Genomic DNA, 12,271 nt, shown 5'->3' with positions numbered 1-12,271 from the left:
GATAGGGGGTAAGTCCCTGCGACATACTAGCATCTCATCCAGGGGGTCATATCCAGGGGGTCATATCCAGGGGGTCATATCCAGGGGGTCATATCCAGGGGGTCATATCCAGGGGGTGTCATATCCAGGGTGTCATATCCAGGGGGTCATATCCAGGGTGTCATATCCAGGGGGTCATATCCAGGGTGTCATATCCAGGGGGTCATATCCAGGGTGTCATATCCAGGGGGTGTCATATCCAGGGTGTCATATCCAGGGGGTGTCATATCCAGGGTGTCATATCCAGGGGGTCATATCCAGGGGGTCATATCCAGGGGGTCATATCCAGGGGGTCATATCCAGGGTGTCATATCCAGAGGGTCATATCCAGGGGGTCATATCCAGGGTGTCATATCCAGGGGGTCATATCCAGGGGGTCATATCCAGGGGTGTCATATCCAGGGGGTCATATCCAGGGGGTTGACACCCTGGATATGACCCCCTGAATATGACCCCCTGGATATGACCCCCTGGATATGACCCCCTGGATATGACACCCTGGATATGACCCCCTGGATATGACCCCCTGGATATGACACCCTGGATATGACCCCCTGGATATGACCCCCTGGATATGACACCCTGGATATGACCCCCTGGATATGACCCCCTGGATATGACCCCCTGGATATAACACCCCTGGATATGACCCCCTGGATATGACCCCCTGGATATGACACCCTGGATATGACACCCTGGATATGACACCCTGGATATGACCCCCTGGATATGATGCCCCCTGGATATGAACCCCCCTGGATATGACCCCCTGGATATGACCCCCCCTGGATATGATGCACACCCCCTGAATATGACCCCCTGGATATGACCCCCTGGATATGACCCCCTGGATATGACACCCTGGATATGACCCCCTGGATATGACCCCCTGGATATGACACCCTGGATATGACCCCCTGGATATGACCCCCTGGATATGACCCCCTGGATATGATGCACACCCCCTGAATATGACACCCCTGGATATGACCCCCTGGATATGACCCCCTGGATATGACCCCCTGGATATGACACCCCTGGATATGACCCCCTGGATATGACCCCCTGGATATGACACCCTGGATATAACACCCCTGGATATGACCCCCTGGATATGACCCCCTGGATATGATGCACACCCCCTGAATATGACACCCCTGGATATGACCCCCTGGATATGACCCCCTGGATATGACACCCTGGATATGACCCCCTGGATATGACCCTCTGGATATGACACCCTGGATATGACCCCCTGGATATGACCCCCTGGATATGACCCCCTGGATATGACACCCTGGATATGACCCCCTGGATATGACACCCCTGGATATGACCCCCTGGATATGACACCCTGGATATGACACCCCCTGGATATGACACCCTGGATATGACACCCCCTGGATATGACCCCCTGGATATGACCCCCTGGATATGACACCCTGGATATGACCCCCTGGATATGACCCCCTGGATATGACACCCTGGATATGACCCCCTGGATATGATGCACACCCCCTGGATATGACACCCCTGGATATGACACCCCTGGATATGACCCCCTGGATATGACACCCTGGATATGACACCCTGGATATGATGCACACCCCCTGGATATGACACCCCTGGATATGACACCCCTGGATATGACCCCCTGGATATAACACCCCTGGATATGACACCCTGGATATGACCCCCTGGATATGACACCCTGGATATGACCCCCTGGATATGACCCCCTGGATATGACCCCCTGGATATGACCCCCTGGATATGACCCCCTGGATATGACCCCCTGGATATGACCCCCTGGATATGATGCCCCCTGGATATGAACCCCCCTGGATATGACCCCCTGGATATGACCCCCCCTGGATATGATGCACACCCCCTGAATATGACCCCCTGGATATGACCCCCTGGATATGACCCCCTGGATATGACACCCTGGATATGACCCCCTGGATATGACCCCCTGGATATGACCCCCTGGATATGACCCCCTGGATATGATGCACACCCCCTGAATATGACACCCCTGGATATGACCCCCTGGATATGACCCTATCCAGGGTGTCATATCCAGGGTGTCATATCCAGGGGGTCATATCCAGGGTGTCATATCCAGGGGTGTTATATCCAGGGGGTCATATCCAGGGGGTCATATCCAGGGGGTCATATCCAGGGGGTCATATCCAGAGGGTCATATCCAGGGGGTCATATCCAGGGTGTCATATCCAGGGGGTCATATCCAGGGGTGTCATATCCAGGGGGTCATATCCAGGGGGTCATATCCAGGGGTGTCATATTCAGGGGGTGTGCATCATATCCAGGGGGTCATATCCAGGGGGTCATATCCAGGGTGTCATATCCAGAGGGTCATATCCAGGGGGTCATATCCAGGGTGTCATATCCAGGGGGTCATATCCAGGGGGTCATATCCAGGGGGTCATATCCAGGGTGTCATATCCAGGGTGTCATATCCAGGGGGGTGTCATATCCAGGGTGTCATATCCAGGGGGTCATATCCAGGGGGTCATATCCAGAGGGTCATATCCAGGGGGTCATATCCAGGGGGTCATATCCAGGGGGTCATATCCAGGGTGTCATATCCAGGGTGTCATATCCAGGGGGGTGTCATATCCAGGGTGTCATATCCAGGGGGTCATATCCAGGGGGTCATATCCAGAGGGTCATATCCAGGGGGTCATATCCAGGGGGTCATATCCAGGGTGTCATATCCAGGGGGGTTCATATCCAGGGTGTCATATCCAGGGGGTCATATCCAGGGGGTCATATCTAGGGGGTCATATCCAGGGGGTCATATCCAGGGGTGTCATATCCAGGGGTGTCATATCCAGGGTGTTATATCCAGGGGGTGTGCATCATATCCAGGGCGTCATATCCAGGGGGTCATATCCAGGGGGTCATATCCAGGGTGTCATATCCAGGGGGTCATATCCAGGGTGTCATATCCAGGGTGTCATATCCAGGGGGTCATATCCAGGGTGTCATATCCAGGGTGTCATATCCAGGGGTGTCATATCCAGGGGGTCATATCCAGGGTGTCATATCCAGGGGGTCATATCCAGGGGGTCATATCCAGGGGGTGTGCATCATATCCATAGGGTGTACTTGTACGTCAATAGGGTTTAAAACTGCGACCAAATTGGTCGAATTTGCGACCTTTTTTGGAGTAATGCGATATAAAATTTCGAACGGGTCGCATTAGTGCCAGTAAAATAATTGTCTACAATTTGATTATAAAAATAGATGGCAATGAATTTAATCGATTCATTGGGTCTATATTGATTATGATGCATTTGATCGCTGCTCTCTTCTCCCCCGACATTACAGTCATCTAGCTGAGGCTTTTATCCATTCATAACTACAGTACAGCTCACTTTCCCTCCGCTTCCGCTCTCCCCTCTCGTTCTTTCTCTTCCAGGTGATGGCAGAAAAGGCTGAAAATGTGATGATCCAATGCCATTAAGTAGACCTACTCACACTTCATTCAAAAACAGTATAGATATAGACTGTTACACGTCCCTGTGGGGAGGGAAAGGAAATATCACAAAGACTTCCTGTATACGGAGTGAGCTAGCTAGGAGAAATTGCATTGTGTGCAGCATATCTGGTCGGCTATATAACTGTATATTTTGAAATTGCTTTTATTCAATTCATCGATTAATTAGGTCTGTTTTCTGGGAGGCGCTGTGTCAAAACATTTGGTGCAACCAAATGATGTGCTGGCAACTAAAGAAGCTGGTAGCAGCAGTGCCACCAGTGGAAAATGTGAGTTTTGACCCTGCATCAAGCTGCCTCATGCTAAGGAATCAGGAGATTGGCTCCTACCCGATGGGCCACTAGGCTCCAGAAGGCTACTAATCCTCCCAAGAGAGGTTGGTCATCTGGTCTTCTGCCTCCACCATGGGTTGAGTCCAGCCCAGGGTCAGCTGGCATGACCAGCGTCCCTGGAGGTTATGAGCTAGCGCTGGTTGCCTTGCTCGAGGACACAACAGTAGTAGGCAGCCCTCCAGGCAAGTGGCCTGGCCTTGAACCAGCGACCTTACCACGATCTTACCACTGGGCCATACGAATGAACAACTATAAAACCACCATTATTAAAGGCAGAGGTCCTATGGAACACTGTGTGAGCTGAATAAGATGAGCAGCCTGTGCATGGCATGTTCCCTCTGTCCTGCACACTACATCTGAATGGGGGGGAAATGCTGATCATCATCTACTGTAGCTTCTGGATAATTCATGACAGAGAGAGACGAGAGAGAGGGGGGGAGGGGACTTGAATAGAGCCTGCAGGGTACAGAACAGCCCTGTCCGTGGGCACAGATCCCCCGGTGGAAACCTCACTTTTCCCCACAGCCTCTGACCCAGCGTGAGATTCAACAGATGAGGCCACCTGTTCCCCCCTGCTCCTCTCCTTCCCTCGCTCTGACTCCTTCTCTCTCTCTATCTGCTCCTCTCCTTCCCTCGCTCTGACTCCTTCTCTCTCTCTATCTGCTCCTCTCCTTCCCTCGCTCTGACTCCTTCTCTCTCTCTATCTGCTCCTCTCCTTCCCTCGCTCTGACTCCTTCTCTCTCTCTATCTGCTCCTCTCCTTCCCTCGCTCTGACTCCTTCTCTCTCTCTATCTGCTCCTCTCCTTCCCTCGCTCTGACTCCTTCTCTCTCTCTATCTGCTCCTCTCCTTCCCTCGCTCTGACTCCTTCTCTCTCTCTATCTGCTCGTCTCCTTCCCTCGCTCTGACTCCTTCTCTCTCTCTATCTGCTCCTCTCCTTCCCTCGCTCTGACTCCTTCTCTCGCTCTATCTGCTCCTCTCCTTCCCTCGCTCTGACTCCTCTCTCTCTATCTGCTCCTCTCCTTCCCTCGCTCTGACTCCTTCTCTCTCTCTATCTGCTCCTCTTCTTCCCTCGCTCTGACTCCTCTCTCTCTATCTGCTCCTCTTCTTCCCTCGCTCTGACTCCTTCTCTCTCTCTATCTGCTCCTCTCCTTCCCTCGCTCGGACTCCTTCTCTCTCTCTATCTGCTCCTCTCCTTCCCTCGCTCTGACTCCTTCTCTCTCTCTATCTGCTCCTCTTCTTCCCTCGCTCTGACTCCTTCTCTCTCTCTATCTGCTCCTCTCCTTCCCTCGCTCTGACTCCTTCTCTCTCTCTATCTGCTCCTCTCCTTCCCTCGCTCTGACTCCTTCTCTCTCTCTATCTGCTCCTCTTCTTCCCTCGCTCTGACTCCTCTCTCTCTATCTGCTCCTCTTCTTCCCTCGCTCTGACTCCTCTCTCTCTATCTGCTCCTCTCCTTCCCTCGCTCTGACTCCTTCTCTCTCTCTATCTGCTCCTCTTCTTCCCTCGCTCTGACTCCTTCTCTCTCTCTATCTGCTCCTCTCCTTCCCTCGCTCTGACTCCTTCTCTCTCTCTATCTGCTCCTCTCCTTCCCTCGCTCTGACTCCTTCTCTCTCTCTATCTGCTCCTCTCCTTCCCTCGCTCTGACTCCTCTCTCTCTATCTGCTCCTCTTCTTCCCTCGCTCTGACTCCTTCTCTCTCTCTATCTGCTCCTCTCCTTCCCTCGCTCTGACTCCTCTCTCTCTATCTGCTCCTCTTCTTCCCTCGCTCTGACTCCTTCTCTCTCTCTATCTGCTCCTCTCCTTCCCTCGCTCTGACTCCTTCTCTCTCTCTATCTGCTCCTCTTCTTCCCTCGCTCTGACTCCTCTCTCTCTATCTGCTCCTCTTCTTCCCTCGCTCTGACTCCTTCTCTCTCTCTATCTGCTCCTCTCCTTCCCTCGCTCTGACTCCTTCTCTCTCTCTATCTGCTCCTCTCCTTCCCTCGCTCTGACTCCTTCTCTCTCTCTATCTGCTCCTCTCCTTCCCTCGCTCTGACTCCTCTCTCTCTATCTGCTCCTCTCCTTCCCTCGCTCTGACTCCTTCTCTCTCTCTATCTGCTCCTCTCCTTCCCTCGCTCTGACTCCTTCTCTCTCTCTATCTGCTCCTCTTCTTCCCTCGTTCTGACTCCTTCTCTCTCTCTATCTGCTCTCTCTCATTCCCTCTCTCTCTATCTGCTCTATCTCTCATTCCCTCTCTCTCTATCTGCTCTCTCTCATCCCCCCTCTATCTGCTCTCTCTCTCTTTATCTGCTCTCTCACATTCCCTCTCTATCTGCTCTCTCTCTCTATCTGCTCTCTCTCTCTCTCTATCTGCTCTCTCTCTATCTGCTCTCTCTCTCTCTCTATCTGCTCTCTCAAGTCAAGTCAAGTTTATTTTTAAAGCACATTTAAAAACACAGCCTGGGCTGACCAAAGTGCTGTACAAGATAATAAGATACATATACAAATCAATATGAAAACAATAAAACACAACAGCAGCAAGCAATACCAAACAAACAACAGCAAACAACAACAACGAGACAAAGCACAAAGCAAAGCACATTTAACCAGTAAAAGACTGGGCCGAAAAGGCTAGAGAATAAAAATGTGTTTTCAGCATGGATTTAAAAACTGAGATGGAGGAAGCACATCTAATTTCTAGTGGCAGCTGGTTCCACAATCATGGAGCCGCAACTGCAAAAGCTCGGTCACCTTTTCCTTTAAGCTTTGATTGTGGGACTTGAAGAAAATATTTATTTGTGGATCTCAGAAACCTAGTGGTTGATTGCCAGTGGATGAGATCTGAGATGTATGATGGTGACTGACCATTCAGTGCTTTGAACGCAACCAACAACATTTTAAACTGGATTCTAAAGTGGACAGGGAGCCAATGAAGGGAGGCTAAGCCTGGGGTGATGTGGTCACGTTTTTTGGTCCCCGACAGCATCCTTACAGCGGCATTTTGCACCCGCTGCAGGCGAGTAATTCAAATCTGGGGGAGGCCTGAGTAAAGGGAGTTGCAATAGTCCAGCTGGAAGTAATAAAGGCATGGATGAGTTTTTCTATGTCGGCTGGAGATAGGATGGGTTTGAGTTTGGAGATAGTTCTTAACTGGAAAAAAATGCTTTTTACAACGCAACTGATTTGCTTCTCAAGGCTGAGGTCGGAATCTATGATGACACCCAGGTTCCTTGCATGTGGTTTGACATATGGGGTGAGGTGGTCTAGTTTGCTGGCGAGGATGCTTCTGGACTTAGGGGGGCCGAAGATGATGACTTCTGTTTTGTTGCTGTTTAGCTGGAGGAAGTTGCTTGCCATCCAACCTGAGATGCCTCAATTCCTCAATACAATCAAGGAGAGGCTGCAGGGAATCACTTGATTTTAAGGGGAGATACAACTGTGAGTCGTCAGCATAAAAATGGCAGGAGATATTATGCTTTCTGATAATGTTGCCGAGGGGAAGCATGTAAAGACAAAATAGATCTGGCCCCAGGATGGAGCCCTGGGGGACCCCAAAGGTGACAGGGGCAGAGGGAGAGGAGGACAAACCTAACGCTACAGGGAATGTCCATTGTGAGAGGTACGATTGGAACCAATCCAACGCTGTATCCTTGATACCCACCCACTGTTCAATACGGGCCAGGAGGATGTTGTGGTCCACGGTATCAAAGGCCACACTGAGATCCAATAGGATTAGGATGGCATTTTGCCCTGAATCAACAGAGAGTAGCAGATCGTTTGTCACCTTTAATAAAGCGGTCTCAGTACTGGGAAGGGCTTTGAAGCCAGATTGAAATGGGTCGAGGATATCGTTGGTATTTAGGAAAGGTTGTAGCTGAGACAGAGCTACTTTCTCTATTATTTTGGAAATAAAAGGTAGTTTTGAGATGGTCCGGAAGTTGTTTAGACATTTAGCGTCAAGTTTCTGTTTTTTTAGCAGGGGTTGGACAATTGCGTGTTTAAAACATGTGGAGACAGTACCAGAGGCTAGACAAGAGTTAATAATAGTCTGGATGCTTGGTCCAATTACATTAAAGGTGTCTTTTATAATGCGAGAGGGCATAACATCATTAGGGGAGGTGGTGGGTTTCATCTGGGTGACAATTTTTGTCAAATCAGACATGGAGACTGGTTCAAAGTGGCTAAAAGTAGGCAAGCCCACAGCTGTTTGGGGCAGGGTGTCAGGGGGAGGTGGAGGAACAGGAAATAGAGACCTTATATTGGTAATTTTCTCAGTAAAAAACCTTGAGAATCTTTCACAGATGTCCAGGGATGATTCAACACTTTCAGGAGCGGACGTGTTGAGGAGAGAATTAATTGTATTGAACAGAATTTTAGGTCTGTGGGAATGTTTGGAGATTAAATCTGATAAATATTTGGCTCTTGCCTTTTTGGCTGCTTTTTGAAAAATTTCCAGACAGAGTCGTCTAGCCACTGATGGGATTTACGTTTTGGGTGTCTGAGTTTCCTGAAAAAAAGACAAAGGTTACGATACACAACTAAACATAAAGGTTACGATACACAATGACAACTAAAAACAACAATAACAACCGCTACAACAATGACAACAAATGTTAACAAGACTAGCTCAAAGCACAAAATCAGTAATAGTTCACATGACGATCAGTTAACAATTACAACTACCAATAGATTGGGTTTCTATAGCCTTTACAGCACTTTTGAATTCATTTAGAGTGATTCTGTCCTGGAGTTTAAGGGGCGAATTCACTAAAGCAAATTGCGCCCGCTAATTGCACCATTATATTGCGCGTCAGTTGCGCCCGCTATGTGCTCCGTTTTAAAAACCTATTCACTAAAGACATTGCGCTAATAATATCCCAGCGCAAACACGCCCATTCGGTGTTTGCGGCTGAGTGCAATTTGCTGCTGATATAGGAAATTACTATAAATACTGCGCATGCAGCGCATACAACTCGTATGCATAGGCCTATCATTGGACGATGGCAGACAGAAAGAGAAAAATACGATTCTCAGACCGCGAACTTGAAGGCCTCACGGACGAGGTTCAAAAGCATGCCTCACAGCTTTCCACCAAAAATATGACGGCTACAGCCAAAAATCAGATTTGGGGTTTAATTTCACAAGCAGTCAGTGCCATTTGTGTGTGTAAACGCGGAAGACTGCAAACGGAGGTGGAATGATTTGAAAAGACGAACAAAGGAAAAATTGTCATTTTATGTTATGCAAGTTGCAGCACGATGATCTGGCATACTTTTGGGGGAGTGTATAACATTGCCCCACCGGTACGATCTAGGCATCTAAACGGCTTTTCAGGATTCCAAATGTGCACTCAATCACACCGCGCGTCCTGATGTGAGCCCGGTTGTATGCCGCCTCTCCAACGTTGGAAGGATTACGCACGGGAGTCATCATCCATGGCAGAAGATGATACCTGCCGTCAGCTATGATACAAAAGCAAAATATTTTCAAGACCATTCAAATAAACAAAATATTGTGTAGGCTATGTTTTTATTTATTTATACCTATATCAGCCCCCAGCCGTTCAATGAACAGCTATAGGGAATGCGCAGTTTTGCGTATAGACTATTATACGCACAGTTTCGTGCTATGTAGGCTATTATAAATGAGTATTATTCATTGGGGGAGCTTGGACTCGCTGGGGACGGGTGGAGAGACGCATAGTCAACTGAGCCTCCCCAGACGCGACTTCATCCTCCAGTTGGCTGAAGAGCTGCGCGCTCTGGTGTCCAAACAGGTACCGCTGTGGTTCTAGTGTTAAATCAAAAAGTGACCTTCTTCTAAATATTCTCTCACGAACAACATGCCTGGCATTGCGATGCCGAATTCGCCTCGCAACAATCACTGCTGCCATGATCAGCGGACAGGCTGGCCGCGACACACCCCTTGCGCTTAAATACCACCACGTTTCTGAAAACGGTATTAATTTCACTTTAACTGCGTGAGGCAATTTGCGCCGATCTTTGTGAATTGGGCGGGTTTTGCAATAATGTTCATTTGCATAGAAAGGGGAACATTCTCCGCCCATATTACCTAATTTAAATATGAGCTAATAACACCGGCGCAGAGAAACGCAATGACGAACGCAACGCAGTTAACACCGTATTTCACCCTTTGCGAGGGCTTTGTGAATAGCAAACATAATTTTTGACTTATTTGCACAGGCTTTGCGTCAGGAAAAGCTGCGCAATCCTTTAGTGAATTCGCCCCTAAGTGTGTTTTGTAAAGTGTTCCATGTTGAGGGGGCAGAGTACATGAAAGCCTTTTTGCCCATCTCAGTCCGAACTCTAGGAACAGTCATTGTGATAGAGTCCTGGGATCGCAACCCACGAGAGCTACGTTTTTATAGATAGAGGTTACAATGGCGTTTCTCTGAAAAACCTCTGCAAACTGCTGTGTGTTGAAGGAGTTAATGTGACGGGAAGAGTAACTGAGGGTTTTGGCCGAGGACAGAGGGCTAAATAAGGTGGCATCAAATACAATAGGCAAATGATCTGAAAAATAATGCATTTTCAATGTTAGGCTTTCAACAGAAAGCCCATAGGAAATTATAAGGTCCAACGTGTGTCCTAACACATGGGTGGCCTTATTAATGTGTTGAACGAGGCCAAATTACTCTAAAAGATGGAGAAATTCATTTGACAGAAGTTTACCTGGACAGCAAACATGAATCTTCAAGTCCCCTAGAACCAACAGTCTATCATGGGATGGGACAATGCGAGATAGGAAGTCAGAGAATTCTGAAATAAAATCCTTGACCGGCTTGGGGGGTCTATAGATCAAAGCACACACCAGTGAATTAGTCATAGATTCAATTTTTACAGTCTGCGCTTCAAACGTAGAATAGCTTCCAAAAGAAAGTGACTGTAATTTAAACTGATTTTTGAAAACCAGAGCTACACCACCCCCTCTGCCAACACTTCTATGGGTGCTGATGAAAGAGCAATTTGCAGGACACAGTTCACCAAGGCTGTTGGACTCCCCATCACTGGACCAAGTCTCTGTGATAAATAAAAAGTCCAAATCGCGAGATAAGAATAACAAATAAAAAATGAAAGTCTTATTTGACACAGACCTGGCATTAATCAGCGCCATTTTTGCATTAAAAGAAGTGGCTGGTTGTTGATACCATAGATATGAACACGAGATGACTCGTAATGGATTGAGCGGCGCAAAATACAGCCGCCATATTGGTCCGGTACCGCTGTCCCGTGACAACCACTCTCCTCAGCAGTTTCAGTCAGTAAAAGTAACCCTGCATCGAGAGATAACTCTAGAAGATAAGTGGAACAAATATTTTTTGTCTTTGAACTATCCATTCAAATAACATAAATAATAAATAAATAAAATAAAAAATTACAAAGTGCAAAACAGCAGCATCCAACAGTTTTAGTTGTATCTATCAGCTAACAACTATGTATTTATCATCGTTCACTTAAAAGAGCCGGCACATAGAGCCGTATCGTTCGCGACCGACCCATCACTAGTTTACTTGTGGAGCTCCGTACCGGACCAAGATGGCGGCCGTGTTTTTCGTCCGGCAGCAATCAAATCAACGTCAATGCGGCGTCTAGTGTATATGTCTATGGTTGAGACTGTTGAATAGGCCTATATTCCAGGGTGCGGATGTTTTGGAGATCTGCTCCTCTATTACCAACACTACGAGACAATCTAATACTAATTCTAGCAGGGATGTTGATAATGCCATTGTTAGGTGATCCTAGCCCAGTAGAAGTACTACTGTACGAGGTGGAACCGTTGCAGTAGTGGCTGGGATCAGGGGGGCATCAATTTTTGAGGGACCGGTCAGCACTGGGCAGACAGGTGGGTACCTCTCTCATTCCCTCTCTCTCTCTCTCTGCTCTCTCTCTCATTCCCCCCTCTCTCTCTCTCTCTCTCTCTCTCTCTCTCTCTATGCTCTCTCTCTCATTCCCTCTCTGTCTATCTGCTCTCTCTTTCATTCCCTCTCTCTATCTGCTCTCTCTCTCTCTCATTCACTCTCTCTCTATCTGCTTTCTCTCATTCACTCTCTCTCTATCTGCTCTCTCTCATTCCCTCTCTCTATCTGCTCTCTCGCATTCCCTCTCTCTCATTCTCTCTCTCTATCTGCTCTCTCTCTCTCTCATTCCCTCTCTCTCTCTGTCTACTCTCTCTCATTCCCTCTCTCTCTATCTGCTCTCTCTCTATCTGCTCTCTCTCTCATTCCCTCCCTCTCTCTCTCATTCCCTCCTTCTCTCTCTCTCTATCTACTCTCTCTCTCATTCCATCTCTATCTGCTCTCTCTCATTCCCTCTCTATTTGCTCTCTCTCTCATTCTCTCTCTCTATCGGCTCTCTCCCTCATTCCCTCTCTCTCTCCCTCT

The sequence above is a fragment of the Borostomias antarcticus genome (genome assembly GCF_949987555.1).
Source record: "Borostomias antarcticus genome assembly, chromosome: 19".
Classification (NCBI taxonomy): domain Eukaryota; kingdom Metazoa; phylum Chordata; class Actinopteri; order Stomiiformes; family Stomiidae; genus Borostomias; species Borostomias antarcticus.
This window is presented reverse-complemented; position numbering follows the sequence as displayed.